The sequence below is a fragment of the Dicentrarchus labrax genome, unplaced genomic scaffold, assembly GCF_905237075.1.
Source record: "Dicentrarchus labrax unplaced genomic scaffold, dlabrax2021, whole genome shotgun sequence".
In the NCBI taxonomy this organism is placed as follows: Eukaryota; Metazoa; Chordata; class Actinopteri; family Moronidae; genus Dicentrarchus; species Dicentrarchus labrax.
The window spans coordinates 4,802,373-4,817,632 of NW_026136707.1; the positions used below are offsets into that span (position 1 = coordinate 4,802,373).

A 15,260-nucleotide genomic window follows, 5' to 3' on the forward strand; every position below is an offset into this window, starting at 1 on the left:
AACGCTGTTATTACAGGAATGTGGCGTCTTTATCCTCCACCAGAAAGGGTAAATATGCTGTAAGGTGTGTCCGATGTTCTCAGGGGATTTGTGCGTAAAAAGGGCTTCCGTTGCGCATTTCTTTTTGGGTGCGCATGACAGTTAAACATGGTGCAGTTTGGACAAGACAAGCTTTTTCTTCATCTATTTACTTTAAGGATCCTTTTTGGTCTTAAACTCTTTATTTTTTTCATTATGTATCTCTCAGCCTTCTTCACTATAAAGAAGAGAGAAAAAAGCATTTTCACTTTCAGATACGAATTAGACAAAACAAATTTAATTGTCGATGTTCATTTGTCGAGCTGTTGGGTGACGCAGCATCTGGGGTCCATCCACAGGCAGACATCTGAACAGAGAGGACGAGGTAATTTATGTATGTCAGGTTGCAAGCAAGGATGAAAGGGGATTTTTAAATATGGTTTGGCCTTGGTCTGCTCTGCTCTGAAATGAGTCATATACAGACCCAAGGGCATCTGTGTCATTTTCTCATCCAAGTATCTCAGGCCCCCATTTTGTTTATATGACATCATTACCTGCATCCTTTTGAGTGGGTGGATTCACAAAAGATTGAATATAATCACAGTTTAAAAGGGTCAAAGTAAAGATTTCTTTTTTTTAAATCCTGCGTTTGAGCCTGACATCATATTTACCTTCATATTTATCTCCTGAAATAACAAAATGGAGAATTTGACATTTGACCAACTTAAATTTGGTATCTTGTCTTCTCTGCTAAAAGATTTTTCTGGGGTTTCAAATAATAATTATTTGCATTATCAATTAATCTGTTTTGTCTATGAAATGTCAAAACAATAGTGAAAATGCCAATTACAAGTTTTTTTAACCTATAGTTTGTCTGCCTCAAATGTCTTGTTTTGTTAACACAGATATATTTAGTTTATGAGACAAAGAAAAGCAGCAAATCCTCACATTGGAGAAGCAGCAAGCAGAAAGCGTTTGGTATTTTTGTTTGAAAAACAACAAGACAATTATTCCATTATCAAAACAGTTGTAGTGAAAGATGAGTTTAGTTTATGCACAAATGTATTTTACAACCTTGTAGGGGAAAGCGTTGTCTTGTGTTGATACTAGTATGTCCTAAAAGAGACCAAGATTGTTTGAAAAGCATTTATCTTATGTTCTATTTAGTAATTAACTATGGTAAGTTGCTCAAGACATGCTGGTGCCGTGGACTTCATTAGTTTATGTTTTAGACTAGTCGTTCCCAACCTGAGAGGGTTTGGTAAGGTACATTTGAGGGGGCATAAAATGATTAACAGGATAGTAAAAAAAAACATTGTTCTGCTACACAAATATAGTATGTTAAGTATAGTTTTGGCATTTTATCTAATCTGCTTTTTTTTCTGAAGTAGATGTACCTCTTCTGACCTATATCAGTAAACCAATTACGTCATTGCTTCATTTTAAGGGTTCACAATCCAAAAAGGTTGAGAACCTCTGTAAACAAGTCTATTTCATAAATATTTTAACAGAATTAAAGACTACAACCCATTTTGACAGGCACTCCATATATTTACCCCTAAGATTTATTTATACACGTCACCATATTTTGTCCCTCTCTGTCACAGAACATGACCAGTTCATTGGAGAGGGTTGTGGCCCAGAAGAAGGAGGCCATCGAGGCAGTGATGGATATGTTTGAGAAAGGGGCCGAGGTGTTGGCCAGCGCTGTAGGTGAGCTCTTCCCCCTCTGTGAGGCCGCCGCACCGGTTCTCCGACTGGCCTTAGACAACGTCCAGAGCAAAGAGGTCTTCTATGTCAAAGAGCAGTTTCTGACGGTGAGGAACAAGCTTGACGTGCTCTCCACCCAACTGGAAGACATCGACTGCGAGATCAAGAAAGGGAGACTGGATTCCCAGTACTTCTCAGTGGAGGAGAACATTCGGAACCAGTTTCGGAAATATATGGATATCTTGGAGGCGAAACAGCAGTTCAAGGACGTGAAGACCAGACTTTTTCTGGAGCACTTTTCAAAAACTGGAGGAGAGAAGAACCTGTTTGTGCTGTATGATGCTTTGATGGGGACAAACACCTTTGGAGAGTCGGTTTTAGAGTTGGTCGAGAGGTAAATTGTTCAGCATATTTATATTCCTGAATTCATTGCAGCTCTCAGGTCTTTGACACCATTCTCATAAATGCAAATGGTTCCTCTGTTTTGCAGGTATGTAGCAAGGAACCGCCGTCTCCTGGAAGATTTCTGTGTCCGGATGAAGGAGCTCTTCTGTTTGGGCCTGATTGCTCTGCTGGGCCACTGCGCCTTAACCCAGGGCCAAGAAGAAGAAGAGGACAAAATCCAAGAATGGAGCAGCAAAATTGAAGAAGTAGAGTCCAGGATGAAGACGACCATTGAGTCTTGTACTGCTGCCTTCCCAGAGCAAGCAAAATTAGATGCCCAGCGCCTCCTGCACGAAAAAGGAAGAAGAGAACCTGCAAGATACAACTCAGCAGCTTCTTGAGTTCTTGGTGAAAAAGTATGATTGGGTCCGCTGGTCAGTGCGGCTAATCAACCATTCAGGGAGCACCTACCGGAACTGGCGAGCAGGGGAGCACTTTCATCACGTGGCGGGACAGAACTGGTTCGAGGTGCTCCAGGTGAACAACATAAACCTGGTGGTGTCGTACAGCACCAAACCCAAGCCGGTGCCCCGTGACTTCATCCGGCAGGTGATGGATGGCCAAGGGAAGAAGGGAAATGCCCCGGCAGTGGTGGAGGTGCTGGAGAAGCAGCTGTGTGGGTTTGTTGTTCACGCCGTCAGTCGCCACAAGGAGTCTGCAGCTGCGTGGAGCTTTCCGGAAGAGTGTCACTACTGGGAGAGACACAAAAATGTGGCGGTGTGTGTGCACTCGGAGTAAAGCTGACAGATGTTTAAGATGTAGGATTTTAAAGCAGTATTTGAATTGAGATACTATAAATATGTGTTGCTTGTCACTCTGCAAGACTGAGCTGAGAATATCAGTATGTAAGTTTATCATAAAGAAATTATCATATTGAATGGCAGAAACTGGGGATGCACCTTTCTGATACACTTGATTATTAGTGAAATCAGGTATCAGCCAGATACCAAACCACATTAACAAGTCACTTTAATTATAAAATCAGATCATTCCAAGTTCAATTAAGTCACATACGACTGCCGACTGAATTCTGAGTACCATAGCAGTCCCTTGTGCACAATACTGTCTCAGTCATCAATATCTGTCCGCAGTTATTATTCACTCTAGTCACACAAATCGTATTTTTACATTATTTTCTGTTCTGCTCCTTTATTTTTTGCGGTGAGCTTATGTAACTACATACAACGCAACTAATAGCTTCTACTTCCACTACATTACAAGCAAAAGTCCTGCCCTCAAAATTCCACTTAAGTAAAAGTACATAAGTATTAGCTAAATTTACTTAAAGTATCAAGAAGTAAAAGTACCTCTTCTGCAGAAAAATGGACCCTGTTATATATATTGTTAGATTGGGACTACTGATTGAGCTATACCTAAACAGAATTCTACTGTTGTAGCTGTTTGACTTTACTTTATACAGTGTTTGGTAGTTTAGTCCAAATCTGAGGGGTCATTCAATGGTTAACGTGGCAGGAACAAAGAAAATTCAAGTGTAACATTTATCTCTAAAAAGTAGTGGAGTAAAAATATGAAATGGCATAAAATGGAAATACTCAAGTAAAGTACAAATAGCTCAAAACTGCAAGTACATTACATTACTCAAGCAAATGTAGCTGATTACCTTGCACCACTTTAATGGCTATATCTTCATGTTACTTAACACACATACGGACTTCCCTTAGATCCATGCAGTGAGGTTTGAATTGGGGAAAAGTAGCACAGACACTAGATTGATACTCGCTATGAGACAATACTCTGAGTTTACATATCAGGATCAGGAGAGAAAGAGTCAGATCGGTGCATCCCTAACAGTAACATTTAATTTAATCACAAACACGTCAACTCTTTATACAGTAGATATTTGAATTATAGTCAATTGATGTAAGTTTATTTAATGTTGTTTAAATTATAACTGCTTGCATATTATGAACTGTTACTCTGTATTTGTATTAATTTATGAGTTACTAACCAGTTTATTTATACTACGCTAACACTAACACTAACTAGTGCTTTCCATTAACACTGTACTGTATATAATAATGGAGGATCTATGCTTTTACCTCAGCCGCATACAGTAATAATCCAGTCTCCCCATGAGAAATGGCTTCTGCACCTAACAGCTCTAAAAGAGATGGTTTTGCTGAGGCTGCATCTACTGAGCTCTGCTCCCATTTTGTCTCTGCTCAGCAGGCTGGCCTACATAACTCTGACGGGAGGGACAGAGGTTACTTTTTCAGGCGTGAAAAACCAGCGGCTTGGAGTTTGGCACTGGAGACTCGCGACAATGTGCCTTGTGTTCTAAACACATTCAAACCCCTCGAACCAAAACAACCAAACCCCACTGCTAACCAGTGCTGTGCCTAGAATTACATAATGGTTCCTGTCAGTTGCTTCAGGATGGATGAGAAGTGATTCTGCCTGCAAGATTTATTCGTTTGTGCATTTTATGTTTTGTTAATAAACGATAATTACTGTGTTATTTTCCCCATCGGCCAAATGTGATTTTTTTTTATGATTCATGTAAGATTTTTTGTCTTTGTGGCTGTAATTTGTCCTCGTCTGTTATGATCCCTGCTCATACTAAACACTTATTTGTTGCTTATTTCAAATACGCCACTGTGATTTTTGCCAGAAATTTTTAATCATTTCACTCCCTGTGCCAGGAAAGAGCTATCGATCACAATGCACCACTTTTATGAAATGGGGTAATTTAAGCCCATTGTGTTATACCAATTAGTCATATTGTAAAATGGGTATATCAAAATGCCATGTATTATTAAACCAAATCAGCTTCTACAATAAAATCAGCGCATGATCAATGTTCAGCACAATCTTTATGCTTTATGACAGTTAAAGACCAAATACAAATATTTAATGGATGTATAAACAAGTCTAATCTAATATCTGCCTCTCTTTTCTTGTACAAATCTGATTTACGCAGCACTGTTAGCGTCTGTGGCCATTAAAACCAGGCAGTGCACCCTCAGCAACAGGGACTTGACTAATTTAATTGATATTTACACATAAGTCAGCATTTCCTGACCGCAGCTCTAGTTTGATAGTCTATGAATAACCTTTGGCTGAGCTAATATCCTGCAGACGAGCAGCAAAGTGCTTGGCTTAGCAGGATGGTATCAGTCATAATGCATGGCGTAGGTGCAGAGCGGATGGAGACGGCCATCATTTCATATCTCAGTGGATCTGGAGGGTCTTTAGCTGCTCGGCTTCTCTGACGTAAATCAGACCTGTCAGAATCCATCATGTGCTATCTGTAACACACAGCACAGTGCAGGAGGAAGTAGACTATGATGAATCATCTTGAGGTTTCTCGGTGTGACATGGAAATTAGCTGCTGGGGGAGGAAGATGAGGTTGTTACAGGGGTTCAGTGCATGTTTATGAAAATGGTTTTAAAGATAGAATTTGAGCCGTTAACAAATTTTAAGCCAAAATTATGATTTGATTATGATTTGATTGACAGCCTGGCTCAAGATCTGCGTACCAGGAACTCTAAAGCTCATTAATTAACATGATGTATGTAGTTTCTTTACTTTACAAAAAAAACAGAGTGAAAACACCAAATGACCAATTCCAAGGTCAAGAAATTGTCCAACACGAGGTCGCTAAATGTCATTTTAGACACTTTATTTAAAGGTTTAAACAAATGATATATAATGTGGTAATCAGTGAGCTTTAGAAGTGCTGGTAGATTTCAGTTTCCCCCTATGTCTAGATATGACTGTGGTATGGTATCAATCTTCTCAACTCTCTGAAAGGAAAGTCCCCAAAATGTTGAACTCCTGCATCGTCAAAAAGTTGTCACTGATGTGAACACCCTGAAAACACCCTCAGTCCTTAATTTTTAAACTCTTCATTGTTTCATTATAGATCAAATATGTTGGAGTACAAAACCAAAACAAAGGAAAATGTGTCACCGTCCAAATACTTATGGATTGCACTGTAAACACTGCACCTGTTAACTTGTTTTTTTTATATAATTAGAAATCCCAGACAGGTGACTAACACACTTTACCACTTTTGATATATCAATACTTTAATCCTATGTTAAAAAAACAGAAAATGCAGAGCAGACAGACAGATGGGTGTGCCAGACAACAGTCTGGAGTCTTCAAACACACCACAGAACCAGTCCCAGAGAACAGACCACTGAAATGTCGCAACACAATACAACAAACAAAACCATAAACTCGCTGGTGTGACACCTGCACCTGCTGTTGGACAATAGGTCTGTTCAGCTCATTCATTTCTAGTAACAAGTAAATTACATAAAAGTCTGTGATAATTTCTTCATTTTTATCTTTTAATCCAATGTGGTGGATATATTTGGATGTTCATTTTGACATTATTAGTGGAGTGTTAAGTATATCCAACGTTTTTCTCCTGTGTAGACATAAAGAGCAGTGGCAGCCTGTACTGTAAGCCAGAGGATTCATTAGTGGTTGTGTGGGCTTTGCCTAGGTAACAACTATTGATCCAAGAGGCTCTTCCCCTGCATAAAAGGCTTTGGCTGTGGTAGCCCGTCAATCCTGACTGTCATTATGGGAAGACTAAAGCATCTGTTTACTGACGAGATCTACTGCATCCATCTCATGCCGCAGGAGTCAGAGTTAGCTTGTTTTGCGGTTGAGGGAAGGTTAAAGTAAGGTTTTCTGAAGGAAAGAGTGAAATCTGATAAGGAAATGGTACCAGAGGTGGTTTGCAGACAGAGGGCGCTATCAACATACAGATCTAAAGGCAGTTTTTACACAAAAAAAAAAAAACAACCCAAGAAATCAGTCTGGGCCTTCTGGATTGCAGAATTAAATTTTATAGCATTTTTACCAACAGGATGAATAACAAATGGGAAAGTCTGTTCTATTTTTTCAGCTGTTTCATGTTTTTGCTCATTCATTTAAAGTTAAAATTCAGTCTCACTTTGGTGCTTCTATACACAGTGAAAGGGTAGTATGTGAGTGTCACAGCATCACAACAAACTGTTGATCCCCCTGGTCCTGATTTTGACCATTTACCAGAAAAACTTACAGTAGATACATGTTTCCCTTTTTTCCTGCTGGGACTTTAGGTTATGGCTCAACAAAGGGAGTTTAAATGTGAAAAATATGGCACAAAAAACAAAATCCATCATGATGTAATTCTGGAAATAATAAACTGATTACATCCATCCACCCAAGAAAAAACAACAACTTTCAGTTCATGAACCCCAACAAAAGCTTTTTCCAGCATCCCCAAATGCTCTCCATCCTTTCCATCAAGCTGAAGCTTCCCATCTCCGAGAGGAGATAGCAGCCAATATCAATATTTCATAAACAAATGAAACACTGGATGGAGACTAGCATCAGAGTGGCCCTGGAGGGGAGAGTCAATCAATGGTAGGATAGCTCTATCCGCTGGTGTCTGCCAATCCCGGCCAACGCAGGGTAATGCTATTACCCATCAGCCCGAGTGGACCATCGACCGGCCTGCTGCTCTGTGAGTGGACTAATCCAATAAAAAGCATTAAAACATTTGTTCAGTGACACACTGGCTGCAGGTTCGAGCCCAGAACTCAGGACTGACTATCTCACCTGGCTGAAGACTGTTTAGACATACAGGATTTTTTCATTTTGTAGAGCTAATGTAGTTTTATAGTTATTTTATCATAAATCACTCGTGAGCCACATCTGGCACCATTATTGATCACAGAAGTTTTCAAGGGTCATCTAGATACAACAAAACATACTATACCTGATCAAGGTGGACTTGGTGTGTGTGTGTAGGTCAATGGATTGAGATTTAGTAAATTAGTTTTTTTAAAGTCTAGATATAACAGTACTGAGTTTTGGTTTGAAAAGAGTCAGCTCAATTAACCAAAATAAAGTTTTGGAATTAACAGTTACATTATAATCTATTTAACAACTGAAAATATAGTGAGAAAACTTAAAATCTACATCCTAAATCCTCAAAATGCTATAATTTCAGTAACCACAAGCTGAGCAGTTAGCAGCTTACAATCTGACATCTCAAGAAAAATGTATCAGATGTGGGCTTTCTGTTTTGAAATAATGAGTTCTTATTCTCAATCTCATGGACAGAAAGTAGCTATGCTTACTGAATGATGGTGAGATGACTGGATTTTACCTTTAGAAATGCAACCAGCTGTTCACATGTACACTGTAGTTGACACAAAGCTGAGGTCTTCAATTTGGCTGCCACATGGTTAGACACAGTAGAAAGATTGTGTTGTTGCTACTTCAGCAGTCAACTAGGTGCTCAAATAACTAAAGAACAAAATGTGAAAATAACTCAGAGACACTGACATACTGGACGAGTCTGCCCTTCTTTTGGGTGTTTTACAGAATACACACCAAAACAGCCTTTAAATACACAACAAGATGGCTGAATCGTTGTCAAATATCCAATGAGAAGTGAACACATAAAAGACCGGCCTCTAAAGGATGCAGCACCCACAGAAACTTCAAACTAAAAGCACACAACAAAAATGTCATCTTCCTCATCTTGACAGTGAAAGTCTGTAAATCTATTCACCTTTAAACACAGCATCAGTATTGTGTTTGTAAAGTTGTGTCACTTTATATGTCCTTGTATGCAGAAAAAATAGGTAAAATGAATGTCAATATTTTGCAATTGCAGTAGGTAAGGATGGATATGAACTATGCAGTTTTAATGGCAGTTTAACCTGCTGTATATATCTTGAGAGGTCTTTTTATGTGTCTAAATGCATCTGGAATGTCTGGAGAATCCATCTGTCTGTAAAGCTTTAAAGTGGAAATCCACTGGGTGGTAAACACGTGTCTTGGCCATCTGCAGCGCCTCAAAATTTCCCTCATGTTTTCCAACGCTTCCTTTTCTCCTCTGATGCCATCACTGTCTGCCTTCCCTCTTCAAGGCCCCATGTTGTCTCACTCAAACCCCCAGCACTGTTGTAGTCTAAACACCCCTTCATACACACACACACACACACACACACACACACACACACACACACACACACACTCAGATTCTTCTCTTCCTCATTTGCAGTAGGTCATCAGCCCAGTCAGCACCAAAGAATCTCAGAAAATTAATCTGTGTGTTCTTGTTCTCCCTGACCTTTACACTGCTCTGTTTCAGCTTCTAACCCATCTGTCTTTCTTTGTTTGTAGTTTGCAGCTCTGTCTTCTCTCATCCTGTTATTCTTTGTTTAGCAGATGAAGTAAAAGCTTAACAGCTCCTCTATGATCTGTATGAGAAAAAAACACTTTACACACATTGTAGTGATCAGGAATTATGTTGCCAGACTGTCCGTGATTTTCAGCAGTTGTTGGATTATGCTGCTGGTTTCAATCTGTTAACTGGAAGCAGGAATGCTTTTATATTTCAAATTAAATAAATTATTCAGTGAAAAAAAAATCCACTTTCTTTTGGTTTCATCCGTAACAGCCACTATAAGGTAGGTGAGCCTGGTTGTGCAACACTAATGGGGGAGGTGAAGTTGTGGATATCGACCTCAAGGGAGTGGGAGGTAAAAGAGTAAAAGCGTGAGAAAGAGGAAATGAAAGATAGGAGAACCAGGAAATGCCACGTCACAGAGAGTCATTGCCTTCAGTGGGTTAATCCCTCACAATCTGCATCCAATCCTCATGAGAACATCAACAAATACAGAGGATCAGATGCAGGAGTGGGCTTAGTGATTTGAGGGCCTGGGGCAAATACAAGCATGGCCCCATAAACAAAAACTGTTTGTCAAAGACTGTTTTAACAAAATTTGTTTTGTTAAATGCATTTTTAGGGAAATGAAATTGCTGCCCAGATCTGTCAGTGGCCACAGTTTTTCTAATGGAGGAAGTACTGTGTTTTCTGGCCAAGGGGGTGGTCATGGTGGACGGTGGGTGCACAAGGCACAGGATTTGTATCCTGAGTCCCACATGTGGTTAGGTTTATGTAAAAGAAAATTAAGCACTTGTAAGTAAACACGTCACGTCTCACGCTTAAAGTTACTTTTGCCTTTTTTAATATTTAACCCAAAACCTTAATCAAGTTCTTCGGGAGCTTGTTACACATGCATATTCAAGGGAGAACAACTATATAAAGAAAACTGTCCTCCCAAAAAAACGAGAGCATCAGTTGTTTCAGGAAACCCAAGCCGGGTTGAGGTGGAGCATGGGATCAACAAAACATTGGACTTAATCGCAGGAGTCAAGTGTTTGTTTCCCATTGCCTACTGGGGGTCAACTTGGTTTCCTTTACATCTATTGTGGTTGATCTCAAAATGTAACTGATTACTGTAATCATGACGACGAAGGACCCCTAACCTCATCTATGTTGTCATTTTAACCAAAACTAGTTAGCTTTGCCGTAAATTTACTGAGAATTCTCCTAAGATCCCACTAAGTATTAGTCAACCCCCCTGCAGCACAAACCATCTCTTAACACTGCAGACCGTCAATCACAAATGTAGCTAAATGTACAGTCTTAAGTAACGTTCCCCCTGCCGGCTAGCACGCTGAAAACTGCTGTAATGTGACAGGCTGACTGTCATGGCTGCCATCAACTTGTGTCGTGGCAGATAAGCTCCGCCCACATTATGGCCCCAAACCTGTGATTGGACAGTTGATAGTTTTTCATTTTGGCATTAATGATGCGTTTTCCTCTTAAAAACAAAATGCTTTCTTAAGCTTTCTCGTGAAAACTAATAAGCATTTTGTAGTGGCAGGTCTATGCTGGCCTCTGCTGGACAACACTGAAATACAACACACCTCTTTTCTTATTGTGATTTCATTATAATGTTGCATTAAAGATTCATGTCACAATGAAAACATTCAGTTATTAAAGGCAAAATGTTAAATAATTGTCATTTAAATATGTTTTTCATTTTATTATGACACAGTAAATGTATATATTAGTACAAATAAAAATGTGTGCTTGTTTTTTCATATAGACATTTAAAATCTTCCATAGAAAGGTGACACTCAGAGCGGGTCATCACCCTTGTTTCCTTCTTATTTTCCTACCACTATTTCTTGCATTATTTGCCTTTGGCCTTCATAACAGTTTAAACAGAGCTAATGTTTGTTTAACTACCAGCATGGTAATAGCTATAGCAGTAAAGGTGCAGCAGTAGAGTCTTTGTTGAAAACAAACTTCAAGTCAATTTGTAATATAATCCTAGTAGCTTAACAAAACTTAATGGAGGAGTCACCTAAGAGGCAGTAGCACCCCCAGATATTTTTCATAGGAGTGTCCAGATGGGGCCACTGAAAATCATAGGATGGCAAATTATGATACTTGGTTTTAATGAATAGTACCTGTAAAATATCACATGGAGTGATATTATTAAGCATATCATGCATATCGGACTTGCATGGTGGGGCTGGTAGGGGTGCCAGTGCTTGTAGTGGCAAGCCCTACTGAAAACAAACTTACAACAAAAAGATGTTAAGTTCTTTGGAATTGTTTAAAGGAATTATTTAAGCTGTGTTGTGTTTTACCAGTTGGCTGTATTTACGCACGATAGATATGATTTTAAGACTGCATGTAATGAAATGTAACCAGTGTTTATTCAGTTCAGAGTTAGGACTTATATCTGAGGTGGATGTCAAAGGAAAAGGAAATTAGTTAAAGCAGGTATTTAGTTCTGAAGGAGCAACTCCTGCATCAGATTTTTTTATTTGAATTTTTGTGTAGGAGTCCACTCTGTAACTAACATAGTGTGGTTTCCTAAAGAAGCAACGGTATAATTTTAGGAGGAGGCAGGGGGATGACGATGTGTAACCTCAGTGTTCAGAGAGGTTCTGGGAGTTTCCCCCCGAAGCAAGGGTATAAATAGTCCCAGAGGCTTATTTCTCAGTCCACAAAAGCATTAGTGAATTACAGTTGTAATTGCTGTATTGATCTGTTGTTTAAAACATGTTCTATCCATCATTTATATCTGCATCAGGTTCTCTTTTTTTGTCCCCGCAATCTTTACTTGCAACAAAATATGTGACCCATTTTCAGAAGTGTTTTCTTGTGACTACCAATTGTTAGTTAAGACAGTTACCTGTGATATGCCTTGTATCTGTGGATTATTGTAGATATGATAGAGCTGCTTCCACCACATAAATGACTAAATGGAAGCATGTAACAGCCACAACTTTAATTGTAAATGAACTGATCTAAAAGTTTATTAATATAAATAGAGAATCTTGAATAGGTTTAATTTCTGTAATATTAATGAGCAGCTGTCTGACATAAAACTAGAACACACAGGCCTTTTTGGAGGCTTTTGGTAAATCAGGAGTAAAACAATATGATTAAACAAAATGTCTGCCAGCAAGAGTAATTGGATTTCCAATTTACATGGAGCTTGAAGGTGGTTTGACTCACTTGTGTGAGGGCAAAGATGGACTCAAGGGTGAATTTGCCTGTAATCAATAAGTCGTCTTCTCCCAGACTCTGGACCTTTATCTGTTTCCTCAGATCTAAGCCGAGTTTGTATTGATCTGCGTGAGTGACAGATGGGCTTGTATCGAGGCGGCCTGTCAGCCTTTAGCTGCTCGAGTCACTGTTGCGCATACAGATCGTTGGTGCGTGACTCAGACCGGTCAAAGTTCAGTTGTGTTATGGATCATGAGCAAACTGTACACAGCAACTCAATAAAAAGAGAGTTAGGAAGAGATAAGTGACAAAGTATTGGTCAATGATTCTGTAAATTTAGCAGCGATAACAGTTTCATCTTTAATTAACAAGTCAGCTGATGTGTACAAATCATTGATTTCTAAAATAATTTTTGGGTGATTCACTTGAAATAATATTAATTTTCTCTTCCTTTTCAAGTGCCTCCTTAATCATTCTCAAGCCAAGTTGAGGTAAAAAAAAATCACTTAACTTTCTCAAATATAAAAACTGAAATATGTTGTCCTTTAAACAAAGACTTTCAACCCACTGCAGTTACAGCACAAGATAAGCACTGAACAGTCAGCAAAGAGGAACTGATAGCGTTTTTTTCACTTTTATTTTCCATGAAACTGCCCTTGAAATGAAGTAAGGAAGCACTATCCCTCTGTCCCTGCCCTCCCTTGACTTCTTTAGACCAAGTGATACTTAGTCTGTCACCAAACGCCATGTTCTCTGTGACCTGGAAACATCTGGAGAGGGAGGGGGAAGGGCAGGCTTATTCAGAACGAAAACACCACCTTCAAACCAAAACCAGCGACTGTTAAAATAGCAGTGCACGGTGACTTTCAGGGTTGTTACTTCATCACGAAAAATCCCTGAGTGTTTCAAGTTTCAGTTGCAATATGTACCATACAAACCTTTTAATCACTCTAGTAGTGCGGCTTTAGGGATGACAGTGCTAGGTGGTCCACCGCTTAGGTCCAGATGTAAATATGTTAACAACTACTGGACATATTGGACATTTTAAACAGACATTCAATGTCCACAGAATCTTCAGTGCCACTATCACACATGTGGTTTTTAGTGAACTGTGTCAACAACTGTTGGATGGTTAGCCATGAAGTTTGGAAACAACATGAAATGCCCCACCCTCAGGATGAATTGTAACCATTAACTTCTAGTGCTGTCAGCAGGTCCAAATTTTACCTTGCCCCTTGACCAAACATCTGCAGAACTAATGACCTTCCCATCAGACTCTAGCATGTCTTGTTGTATGTTAGTAATGTCGATGAAACTAAGGCCCCATTTACACCCAGTACATGTGATCCTGATATAGTATCTGGATAATGATGGATCTTTGAATTTACAAGTGAACCTGATATCAAAATGCATTATTCTTATCTCAGTTGTGTCTGCACTGTGATTGGATGTCAATATGCAAATTAGTAAGGTGAGGCTGGCTCACTTGTTAATAGAAATGATGTGTCACAGGTCAAAGGAAGCAACGCCGTGAGCAGATCATTAATTTTTAAATAACTATCTACTGATACTACTTTTAGCTTTTACCTGGATTGCCTAAGCTAGCTTCTGTTTTTCTACAGAATGTGGTCATGCTGTATCGATTGCATTTACTCTTGGCTGAGATCTGATCACAGTACGAGTCTGGCCACCTACAAATGTGGTCTGGCTGATCACATTTCACTCCAAATACTTTCTGCGTGCATTTACAACTTCCCTGTTTACCCTTAGAAAAGGGTATAGATCACATTTTGATGCCAGGTGTAACACAGTACATTTTAAAGTCATTGTAACATCACTGCTCTGTGACGTGAGCATTTGACATGGCTGCAGTGTTCACCTTCATCAAACCTCATGCTGTGGCAGCAGGAGCAGAAAGGCAATCATGAAACAAAAAAAGTAGAAGGAGGACACAGTCTCATCCTCTGTTAAGACACGTTTTTATGTGGACATATTTATTTTCATAAAGAGATATTTTATTTACAAGATCATAAAACATACACACTGCACTGATGTTATCTCATCAGTTTACTAAACAATGTTAACACCTCAGCAGTTCTTCATCGGGATATCTCTGTTCGAATTGCATCAAGCACACATGAACACATCCCTTCCTGCCATTCAAATCAATGTAGTTTTGAGGGAAATGTTAATCGGTGATAATCTGGGCAGGTACCAACATACCTGTCTGCTGTTTGGGGCCTGTGGCAATATCCCACAATTCGGCATCCATGACTCCTGGAAAACAATTTCATTTTTACAGCTCAGTTGTATTCATAGGACCTGTTATTCCTGCCCACATTTATTTTCCCATGGGAGTCAGCCAAATCCAGCATGACGGTTACTAAATCCCGTCTGTCCCGCTAACCACTTTCTATTTGTGAAGCAATCCTTCGATGCACTGATGTAATACTGAGGAGTGAACACATAGAACATCTGAGAAAATGTATTATTTTGACTTATCATATCACCGTTTCTTTGTTATGAGACCAAATAGCATCTTGATTGTTTAGTGAATTAGATAGTGTTCATGCAACCAAAATGGTTCACTAATAAGGAACACTTGGCATTATATCCTGGTCAAAGCAGGTCATCAAGCTAAGAATCTTACTCTTCCTTTGTGAAGTTCTGTTTTCTGAACATATCTTTGCATTATAATGCTCTTCTTATATGATATACAAGTATACACAGCTC

General features: G+C 39.2%; 1 pseudogene; it reads left to right on the forward strand.

Annotated features, from left to right (window-relative positions):
* The first annotated feature begins 18 nt into the window (after positions 1 to 18).
* On the forward strand, positions 19 to 4,649 carry LOC127366710 (protein rapunzel-like; annotated as a pseudogene).
* Positions 4,650 to 15,260: the final 10,611 nt, after the last annotated feature.